The 12,318-nt window shown below is 37.7% G+C and overlaps 1 long non-coding RNA gene across 1 annotated transcript in view; it reads right to left on the minus strand.

The window, feature by feature from the left end:
• The window catches only part of LOC146856527 (uncharacterized), a 1,813,942-nt gene that overhangs the window by 1,299,604 nt on the left and 502,020 nt on the right, over positions 1-12,318 (minus strand). Inside the window, exon 4 of the long non-coding RNA XR_014981506.1 lies at positions 3,349-3,518. This is a non-coding gene — a long non-coding RNA (uncharacterized LOC146856527). The remainder of the gene's footprint in view (positions 1-3,348; positions 3,519-12,318) is intronic.

The following is a 12,318-nucleotide window of genomic DNA, read 5'->3' on the forward strand; positions in this document are numbered from 1 at the left end:
GTAGGAGTGGGCATACTTTGTGTAATTCAGTGTAGCATAATCATGCAGAATTACCAATACATTCCACTAGATTACACTTGAAGTATGCGAGAAGAGTCATTCTGCATTGAGCGCTATTTCTTAGCCCCTAAAATGGAAGTGAGCCGGCATTTTGCGCTAAATGCAACAGAACACAAATAGCAAGTGTGAGCGGCCACTCAGTAAATGTGCTCCTGGGTTAATATTTCCTCCAAGTCACTACTGAAATGGAGTGCTATTTTTTTACCGCAAAATGTACCCTTGCATCCAAAACGAATCCAAGGATGCATTTTGAGGCAAGAGGCGGTGCTAAATGCAGCAGAACGCAAATAGCGAGTTCACCATCGCCCTTGCTAAATGTGGTCTTGCATTAGGATCTTTTCCCCAAAATTATACGAGGAGTAATCGCGTCATTATCCGTAATTCCACGCCAAAGAGTAGTACAGAAGTATGAAAATGACTTAAATTACTCCCATGACTGAAATTGTGCCCAAGCCTAGTATTTAGACAGTTGTACATGTTATCAAGCAAAAGGGTGGGACAGGCCTGTGCATGTTAACGGCAGGACACAACGCGTCTCAATGCAGTGCTTAATCTGTAAATATATATATATATATATTTAAAGTCAAGGGCCCCCATGTTTTTCAACAGGGACCAGCTGGCATTGACAAATGCCACGTTTGCTGAATATTAATGCAGCCTAGTCCTGAACACACTTGATTACTCTTTCCTGCATAACTGAACGTCTCTATCTCGGACACCTGCAGGGTCGTTGTCATCCCCATTCCTCACTTTGTTGCTGTTCTCCTATTGTTCTCTTTCACCTTCTTTCTTTTCCCCTTTTATGCCTTTCCTTCTCTTGCTCTGTGCCAAAGTGTGATAATGAAAAAGGAAGTCGTGCTCTCCAAAAAGGGCTGCTGATGCCTACAACCAGCAGATGGACCGCCACCTCGATGCATCTACATATGTGTGCATACACATTCATGAAATATTCTCATGACGCGAGGCTGCAGGACCGCGAGAGCTGCCTCTAAGCCCAGAGCAGTGCAAGGGGGCTGTCCCTCCCAGGACACTGCACGGAAAAACACCTTGGAGGAGAGAAAGCAAGGCCTTGGACGGGCCGCACACTTGTGACAGGCGGCACAGGGCTATAGGGCCACCTCACTGTTAGTAACAGCGTGAAACAGGGAACGCAGACCGATGACGCGTCAATCAGACCTGTAGATTTTCACACGATCAAAAATGTGGACATTGAATGAATAATCGTAAGGACAGTCTGGAATACGTTTTTGGGGTTTTGCTGGTGACCACAAACTGTGAAGGCGTCGATCTCCTCTTTAATGTTGTGAGAGGGTCCTATTCATGGCGGTAGAGGAGCACAGCACATCCTAATACACTATTTACATTGTCTGCGTATGTGGGAAGGACATTGATGGGCAGCACAAGAAACGTAATTGGCATCACGTAGTATGGTTCAGAAATGGCACTTTGAGGGTCGGGAGAAATATACACACTATTCAGCCCTCAGCCCGTGACTTATTTTCATTCCACCAAGACCCCATTACACAAAATGTAGATATCGACCAATACACGCACAAAGCGCACATCTTACACATTTTCAGTGTCATCATTTGGTATGCTTGTTCATTTTTTTTCTTTTTTAACATATATAATTGTACATGTTTATTCACTTGGGAGTCTGCAATGGCAATTCAACACTGAAGGGTAAATAGGATATCAGACCATGGCGGCCATGTTGGATGGTCCATAATATTGGCTTCTCTGAATCAACGTTATTGTTAATTGGGTTTTGTGATTTATTTTAGGTTTCAAACCCCACCACTCATGAGTGTGGCATCTCCTTGGCCATACTAAGTGTGAATTTCTACAGGTAACCATGTATGATTGTCCTACAATGCCACAGAGAGTGGCTGGTTACATACTATGAAACCGAAGGTCAGGTTGATTATATTTAGGGCTTCCGGTTTTATGGCATTTATTTTTTTTGACATTTCCGTCTGTATTCATCCATATTTATTTTTTGCTAATTTTATCTGTATTTATCCATATTAAATTGAGGGTTTTGAGGAAAAATGAAGCTGAAATTAGTATATTTCCAAATGTTTTTAACCGGTAAATATGCACTCATGCTTGAATGCTTACTAGGTTTCAATGCTGTAAACACCCACAGAAGATACATTAATGCACTTTTAAGAAAATATGCAAATTTCAGTATCAACTTTGTGCAAATTTACTGGTGTTAAAGCCTCTTTACTAAAACACTTTCTTTTTTAGACCCCCTTACCTATCAATGCACACAGCTATTGGCCTGGCAGCCATGGGAGACATTATTTTGAATTACTCAAAAAGTAACCCAATTTCCATTTTTATCTACATTTAAAAATAAATACAGACAACAAAATCAATGTTTTCTGTCTGTATTTATCTGTAAAGATCAGTAAAAACGGAAATTAGGGAGCTTTAATTATAATTTTATCATAATGCACACGTTGTACTGTAATACCATAATACATTGCTACCCACAATGCTTTGTTTCAACTAAATGATAACTTCTCCTTTTTAGAAGATATAAGGCGATACATAAGGCTATATTGCACTTTCCATTGGAAGAGGGCATTCACCGTTTACTTGACTCTTTCAAAATCCTGTTATTATTCGTGACCAAGTTTGCCATTAAAACATTTGATTTCCTACTGATACGTTTTTGAAGTTTGGTCAATGTTGGTACAAAATTTCATGATTTACAACTCTTAAACATGTATTGCATGACTTAGTGCGTGCGTAGCAATGCCGCCTTTCTCCCTTGCCTCAATACGATATTCCTTGATAACGGTGAGTAAGACCAGATTCTAGTAGCTAATCCGATGACACATCTGTTTGTGTTTTTTCAAGTCAAAGGAGAGAAAGGGAAAAATACAGGGGGTGCAAATCTTATTGCACAAATCTTAACCCCGATAAGTGCAGTAACAGGATATGCTGAACATACCATAATTAATTGGGCCGACCATAATCGGGGCCTTATCCTACATATGCATGATATTAAATGTAGCGATGGACAGAGGAGAGACTTTAAAAAACCTTTTCAAACGTCTAATAAAAAACTTATCCTAGATTAAAAGATTTTCACTTAAAGACATCCCTTCAAAAAACGTTACTTTTATGACATGTTATATTGCACGCATCCTTATTGGACACTACAAAAATTGTTTGGGAAAAGTACTCTACTGAAAAATCATTCAGTGTTTTTCCCTTTCATTATGTCAAAGGCGAAATAAAATGTAAAAATGCAGTGCAGAAAAAAATACTTACTTTTTTCAGCGTGGAATTATGATGAGAATGCATAGTTAGCAAATTATCGCATTCTTTGGGTCCTGTTTTGTCTGGTCAGTTCCATTAGTCATCAAATTATCATCCCACAGTGTAAAGAAAACCTTCAGACAGATGGAGGAATACTGGGAATCTTTGTGAAGGGCGAAAACCTGGAAGGTAGAAAAACTTTGTAAGTGGAAGGAAATCTTTGCGAAATCCTACCTGCATCTCGAATGTTGATGAAGTTGCGCATTTGCATACTTTTTACGCAAGATACTAACTTCTCTGTTTATAATTTGACAACACAGTGGTATGTTCACAACCAAAATATAATTTAGTTACATTTAGTTTCGCTTTTGCTTCTAAATTCCCTTTAGTTTCTCATGCCTTTAATCAGTCATCTCTAGTGGAGTCCATATTATATTCGATATGCATGTATACAGTAGTACCTGATGCACGTAGCATCAATCAAAATGTATTGAAATATATGGGATAAACTATAATAAGGAAATTAGTGAGTGAAGCTTATACTGGGTTAGCAGGCGTTCAATTATGATGTATGCATAAGGTAGTGGACATTATTACGAGCTTATACATTATACCACTCTCTAAATATTTCCCGAAAATAATCAATTTTTATAACTTATTCTTAAAAAAAATCTCAGAAAAAGTGCAATATTACTGGATGAGCCAGGGTCAAAGCTTTCCACCTTTTGTTTTAGTAGTTGTTGACTACTCCAGAAAATCCGCAGTGAGTTGCACTCAAATCTGAAGCATACCACGCAACAAAAACTAATGGCTACGGGATGCCATGTTGCCACATTTTGCTGTTCTCACAATAATAATTATTTATGTGGCATACAGCACAAGCTGTCTCTTAATTCTTATGTAACAGTTTCCTTAAATGACATGAGTTGAATCGCCCTCAGACTGTTGAGTGGCAGAGATTCGAGTCTATGGCTTGCGCGTTGCATATTTAGTGCATGTATCCAGAGCACAGAGCTATCTAATATTAGCCTCTTCCTAGCATGTATCCGATGGCCAGAACTGCAGAGAGCTGATGATGGACAGTGACCTTGTGACACACTATAATCAACAGCATATGAGTAACAAACAATTCCTTCAGGCTGGTACGAGGCATGTACCTTATTTAGCAAACAACTTTTCATGCCATACTGGTAATTTTGTATTGTTTATGGGATTCATGCTGCTATTCAAACGAAACCCTTATTTAATTTCTATTACTTATTTGCATTTATTCAGATTTTTGCAGCACTTAAGTCAAGTATCACACAGTATGTATGGGCGGAAGGATTTAGAGCAGAACAAGGAAGAGTGTGAGAAACCGTGAGAGAAAGTGAAGTGGAAAGAATGAATTATTCCTGCCTGTACCTACCAAGCATTTCAAAGCAATTTACTCATGCAAAGACCATAGATTTCTCTCCTTCCCATAGACCCATCCGTAGGGATCCCTCCTCGGATCCCCTATGCAACAATAGAACCCAGTTCGTGCAAAAAGGTGGCAATACCTGCACGCCCAAGTCATGTTAGCCAACACTCTAGATTCAAATCAGTTCAAAAGGTGGCCAAGAATATATGTGGTTCTGTCGCCCACTGCATGGAGTAAAGAACAATGGCCGACTACAAGCTGCAGAACTTGCCATTACACACAGCACTCCACCACACAATGACCAGTATCAGGAGTGACTTTCCACTTCACCTGCAAACACCAATTCAGCCGCCTTCATTTCATTTTGCATTGCGGGGGTAGGAGAATGACCCTTCTCCCTTTGAAATGGTATGTTAAACTTTTTTATAAAATGAATGTCTCCATTTCCACACGGTAGCAGCAGCAACTTAGCTCCTCCAAGAGTTTTAAAATTCTGAGCAAGTAGGTAGCCCAAGGAAAGAGACTTCCATGTCTATTTACTTGTTCAATATTCTAAACTCAACATCCTAAACTTTAATTTCAACAGTAATTAGCAAAAAATTTCTGAAACGTGTTTGTAAATTGCAAAACATTTGCTGTGATACAAATGTGGTCTTCTTAAATGTGGTTCGGCCAGTTTGAGTTGGGAAACCCTGTAGAACCCATGGGCCATCCAGAAAAGATATCTAAATCTGAAAAGTAGGCAACATTCTAAATTCAGCAAGGGACCACATGTGTAGATCCCTCAAGGTTTTCCAAAATAAACTAACTGGTCAAGTAAAGAAGTTCTGAAAATGAGTAGGAAAAAAGGCCATTTGTGAGAACGTTTTCATCTGTAATTTTGTCACAATGGTCGACTTACAAAAACATTGTACCACTATGTCCGCTAGACCCTTTTGGTTACAGGGATCTATAGGGTTTGTAAGCTCTCCAAGAACCCAAGGTACCCAGAGCTAACAACTGATCTGCACCGTACAATGGTTTTTCATTGTGTACAGAGTATAGATCAATTCACAGGTAGAGTGAAACATGAGTATCATGGAAACATATGTATTTCTGAAGTGGGCACAAGATATGGAGTTTAGGAGCAGTGGTTATTTGTACATCTCTAAATTTGTGGATACATGTGCTAGCATATAATTTAGAAGGTATTTTTCAAAATGTCTTCTTTTTTACACATTGGCTTACATCTAGAAGACACAAATACAGCAAAAATCCAATTAGCAATAACAAGTGTTCTACTATCCTATGTCCCGAATATGTGCCTATAAAAGTAGTACTTCACATGTGTGGGTAGGTGTAGTGCCCGAGACAGGAAACCGCTCCAAACACAAAATGGTCGCATCACATTTTTCCACTGAAAACGGACACTTTTTTTGAAAAGTGGGCAGCTGTGGAATTTAGGGCCCAACTCAGCCCACATCTTGGGAAACCTGGCAAACATGCAAATATTTTAAAACTAGACACCTGGGGGAATCTAAGGCGGGGTGACTTGCGTGACTCTAACCAGGCTTAATTTCCCAGAATCTCCTGCAAACCTCAAACTTTAACAAAAAAACAAAACACATTTTACTCACATTTCTGTGAAAGAAAGTTCTGGAATCTGTGGGGAGTCAAAAACTACGTGTGTATGGGTGGGTGTATGTATGTATATAGGCGTATATATATATATATTTATATTTATAGGAGAGTTATAATGCAAAGCAAGTACTAAGATGAACCTTTGGAATAGAAGAATAGTTTTCTTTGTTTTTGAATGAGCACGCTTTTGCTCGAGAATGACAAGCTGTATTAGAGCATGAGCACTTGAAAGAGGAGAAACGGTTCTACGGTTACAAACCAGTAAATTATACAAAAAAATGAAGTATCAAAAGATAGGCACATGCACTTTAAACTATAAAATAGTTCATAGATAGAGTTTTCTGTTCCACAAACACAAGGGGACTCTGTTTAGACATTATAAATATATGTATGATCCTATGATACCATTCAGGGGCTCTGCTATATTATCATGAGGTCGAGCATGTTAGCATTTAATATTTTTATAGAACATATTTATTTTTGGCCATTTAGTCAAAAAAGTAATTTTTATTGAGACATGAAAAAGATTATTTAAAACTAGTAAATACTGGACTTTACTGTTTAGCTGTCTGTAACAAATGAGGAGGAAATAGTTATGTAGTTATTGATATAGAATTTTAGAAAACTACCCTGTACATTGTAAAAAATAAATATATATCCTGCCCGTGGAACACAGCTAACAATGAACATTGTTTGGAATTAGAGTGCTCAGGTTTTGCTTCCCTTTCATGAATTGAGTAATGCATAAACAAAGTGAAATGTTAAAGTTGTACTTAAAGGTTTGGAGTTGTCAAGATGATGATAAAGCCCATATTTCACAGGGATCCATCAAATATTTTCCATAATTCACAGGGACAGTGAACACATTAAATATTTTCCATATTATGGTCATATAATAGCCCAGGATATTTGCACATTCCTTTACCACATAGGCAGTTCTATAGTTTTTGTATGGCTTACTAAACAATCCCATTATTACTCATACACGTGTTCCCCCCGCCGACGTACTCTATGTACATGTTATTCCCACTAACACAGCACATGTGACTCAGGGAATATTTCTGAGGTACCGATAAAGCCTTTGCAGTTATAATTTAATCACATGGTCCATCTGACCAATCGGCACATACAAACATAATTCACAATTTTTTTCAAATCCATCAATGTTTATATAGATTAGTTAGTGAAGAATCATGGCAAAGTTGTTGCCTATGTTCCAAAATTTGATTCTTCTATTTTGACTACTATGGAATGTTTCACTACATGCTGCAGAAAATAAGGTTAAACAGACGCTAAATGTGGCATGTACACAGAGCCCAGTTTTTCCTTTGTGCTGTTTAGAATTTGTTTAAGTCTGTTGAGCAGGCTTCCGGTAGTCGTACATTAAAAATATATACACATCTGGCAAAAAAAACGCCTGAAATTCCCTGACGCCTTTGGACTTGAAAAAGCGTGAACGCGTGTATCCTCTGATTTAGCCAATCAAAGCTGATAATTTTTTCTGTTTGTGCCATTTTGTAGTCTCACTCAATCCCGGACAGCTGGCGCAGCTCCTTGGTGGTGTGCTTCTAGAATGAAAAAAGGCTCTAAAACTCTAGTCGAAAATTACCATCCAATTGCACTCCACGATTTTGAGGGGATGGTACACGCTCAACTCCTCCAGAAAGGGCTCGAAAAATGGGTCAGAGAAAAGAGCATAATCATTCCTTTTGCAACAGGCTTCATTAAGGGATGTAGTATAGGCGACAACCTTCTGTCCTTGGCCATGCTAGTTGATACACCAATGAAGACAAAGGAAAATTGGTATACGCAGCCCTCATGGCCAGCCTTTCACAAAATCAATCGAGGAAAGTTAAGGGAAAAACTGGCAACGTGGGGCATTCACTCGCAGCTCATGAAAGCAATCATTAGCTTATATTTCAATACTTGGGTCAAAATCAAATTTACATCAAATGAGCTTACTTCATGCAAAATTGCAACCAACAAAGAGCTGAAGCAGGGATGCATTCTAGCCCCTCTGCTCTTCAACCGGTCTGCTAACCATCCTTCGCCGGATTCGTACTGGCTCTCTGTGACCCATTACATTGCCAACCATATCTCTGACATCCCTGGCCTCTGGCGACAGAACGACAAATAATGAGGTGCCAATTAGACTTCATCCCTGGAAGGGGGCTTTGGAAGAGCTGCATTAAGGGAGAAACTGCACAATTACGCCATATATGTGGGGGATGCAGAGTAAATGCTTACTCAAGTGGTTTACGTTGGCCCTAACTTGTTGTGCTCTGGAAATTTGGAACCCGCAATTAAACCCCTAATTCCGAATTGAGAGCTCTCAGCAATCCTATCGCTGTGAAATTCCTTCGGGGATGACTGTTGCACTGTACAAATAAAGAAATAAAATACATATGATATAAAACCAATATTCAAATGCCTAAACATTAGTGTGCGCAATAGCGGTGGGCACCTACTCAAAGAGTGTTTCCAGCCAGTTCACTTCAAGATTTCTCAAGTTTATTAAGCTGGTTCTGGCAGAACTGATCGGCGGAGCCACAGTACGGAATAGCTGAATCATTATTTGTAAACATAGATATTGCAGTCCCTTTCATATCTCGACATATATTGTGTTTTGTGTCTCTGTTTCAAATATTGCTGAAGACTTTTAAAGATACATTTTGATCTCATGATGATTGTACTGAAGGTTGACCCACTTTATATATCTCTTTATTTTTTTAGATTGTAATGATTTTAATTTATTAAGCAATAAACTATTAATTTAATTTGGACTTGGAAAAGCATGGACGGATTTTGTGAAGCTCCTTGCCAAGGACAGTTGGGGTGGGGTGGAGATGTACACATCTAGTCACCCACGGAATGCTTAGGGGATTTCCAGAACACCAGAAAATATATTTTATGACCGAAAAAATGTCAGTTATTAAAGTAGCTCTAACCTATTACATAAATTGCAATACAGACATGTATAACTATTTAATGTACACATGGTGCATGCATTGTCTCTGGTATCAGTTGAGGCTCCTATTTAATGGGAACTGCAGAGCACTTTTGTAAAAAGCATTTATTAGATTGTTTATAACTTTGGGCTTGTAGGACTTGTATTGAAAAAATGTTTGAAAAGTTTTTTTTTTTAAAGTTAAATTTGGTCCTGGAAAGCTGTACTTCGATTGGTCAAGGGGTAGAGAATACTGTAGAGACTGTCCAAAAAGTTGAACATGCTGTTGGAATTTTAGAAGTAATTCTGCACAAGTAAGGAATTGTTAGTGCACAACTAAGGCTGTTCAACAAATCGATGCATTAAAAATAACATGAAGCATATTACACTGCACAAGGAAGACCGTGAATGATTACGTTTTCAAACCATAAAGGTTTTTTAAGGGTTTGAAGGATAAAATCATCAAGTCAGAATCAATCAATTATCAATATATGAATGCATCAATTAGTATTAAGTTCAGATCAAATGTACCAAGGTTTGACTAATGAACGAGAGCTATGCCTCTAATCATGGGGACTGAGTTTATGAACCAAGACTAAATAGAAATATTCCCCTAGATGAAAATCAGTACTAACACTTGTATTCCCACCACCACAACTCACTACTGATTGTGTTTAAAAGGAAATCATAAGACTGAAACAACCACCATGAATATCAAAACATAAATAATGTATTTATTATAGTTCTAAAACCCCTTTATTAAAGCAACATAAAAACAACATTATAACATGTCACAATAACAAGGAAGAATTAAAACACAGGCCAAAATCATTACCCTTTAAGCAAATGCATATCCACCAATGTCATCACTGTACAATAATGAATACATTTTTCATATAAATTCATTCAATGGGAGCAAGTCCAACCACAAGAAATTTTAGATCACAAGACTAAGTAATTCCTTTTTATTGGAGCCCACTCATGATCCAGCTGAGAGGACACATAATAAATGATTAGCTATAACTTATATTATATGATTCAAATATTGACAGGATGAATATATGTGTGAAAGTTGTGAAGAAGGGGGACCAAAATCTTTTTTTTTTGTCCATGAAATGTGTTGAAGATTAATATACATAATTTACAAGGAATTCATGATTTGTGTGTGAATGCTGATTAAATGCAAAAGATTTACTATATAAAAAACATTTCAATCTTTTGCTTTGTTGACTCTAGGAGCCACCACAAACCATACTTCCAATAATTGCAATATCCCATTATAAAAAACAAATTGCTGACCGTTGCAGCTTATATTTAGACTCCTCCATTTCTTTTAACTCACAATAAACCCTAACTTAAATGTCCTCAAGATCCAGTTCTTCTCACTTCCTTTTTCTCCCTCACTAGTTTTTGATGTCTGCTTCTCTCCCTTATAGTTTGAGTCAACTTAGCCAAAATAATTTTTCCCTCTTATAAAAAGAAATAAGCATATCATGCAAATCTTAATGATTAGTAGCATAGTTAGTTTTGTCCTTGGTATGCCACAGCCAATCGCACTAAACCACTCACTAATCTTGGAAATCATTTTCCTATTGATTCTCAGGCATCTGTCTCCTCCAAATCCTTAATCTCACTGGAAATGTCAGTCATGTTAGCAATAAACTCATTATCCTGGTTACTTGCATAAGGGCATACGTGCAGCATTGCTGAATGTAAAGCATGCATCAGACTCCACCCTCAATCGCCAGTAAAATGTATAAAGCAAGCCTGTTTTCAAAACCACTGCCCTCATAGCCATAAGCTCAGTGTTTATTGTGGTTAACGCCCCAGCCGTGTTAGTAGTCAAACAATGTACCAAAGTAGACCGCTTTCTGATCTTCAAATCATTTACTACTAAATCAACAGAAGGTATCATAGGGCCAAATATATTGCCTACTACTTGTGAAGCATGATGCTTAGCCTTTCCATGAGTCACTATTCTCTTATTGCCTAGGTCATCTACTTGATACTATTTTAGAAACACCAGATCTAAATAACAACTACCTACCAAATTCATTGGAAGCTGAAAAGAAGCATTTTTCCCACACACATAATAAACTCCCCTAAAACAAGTTCTCTCCTAGAAAAAACTTGATCACACTTAACTTCGCAACTTTGTACACAATCACTTCAATCCACCATTTCTCGTCTTAGAACTTGCTCTTTCCATCTTACCACACACAATTAGCCTGTAAATCTAGACTAAGGTTCTGACACATTGCTGGCTCTTTCATGGTTTCTTCCTTTCTCCTAACCAACCCCTTTGCCTTTCTATACTCTCGATTCTCAATCTCTGTCCTTTCATTCAATAGTTCTATAATGTCTTTCTCAGCCCTGTTCAATTTAGATGAAGCTTTAAAGTTAATTAGATTAGTGACATTGATTGGTGTGATACACCTCAAATAATGACCAGTCTTCTTCACAGACATTGACCAGCATTTGGTTTTAAACATAGGCACATAATCTAAAAGCAAGTCAAAATTCGGAAAATAATACTCAGAGTGATCTTGATGATAAAACAGATTCATATTTAGATTGCAAGTTAAGAATTAGCTGATGGTAAATTACATCAGCTGCAGTAGAAACAGGTAAACAGATAGATGTGTGGCAATCCTTTGCATTCATAACTTTGAAATACTCTCATAGCAATTTAAAATGAGCATTGTCTGAAAAATTCCCTTCACAGTCATCTTTGTGTAATATCTCCATATTAAATCTATGTTGCTTATCTAAATAGGATTGATCAGTTTTAGTTGAAGCATGCTCAACAGAGGAGGTAAGGCTAACTACTAAGCCAAACATTATGACAATGGCAAACTCCATGACTACAAATTAAAATGTGACTTTTCAATGTGTTTGACACCATGGTTTCTCTCAAGTTGGAACAAAAAGGGGAAGAAAAATCAAAAATCCACTCGTTGATTCTACTGTACAAATGAGCAAAACCACTGCAAATCGGTTAGTTGCCTTTGTT

This window comes from Triturus cristatus, chromosome 4_1 (assembly GCF_964204655.1).
Source record: "Triturus cristatus chromosome 4_1, aTriCri1.1, whole genome shotgun sequence".
Lineage (NCBI taxonomy): Eukaryota > Metazoa > Chordata > Amphibia > Caudata > Salamandridae > Triturus > Triturus cristatus.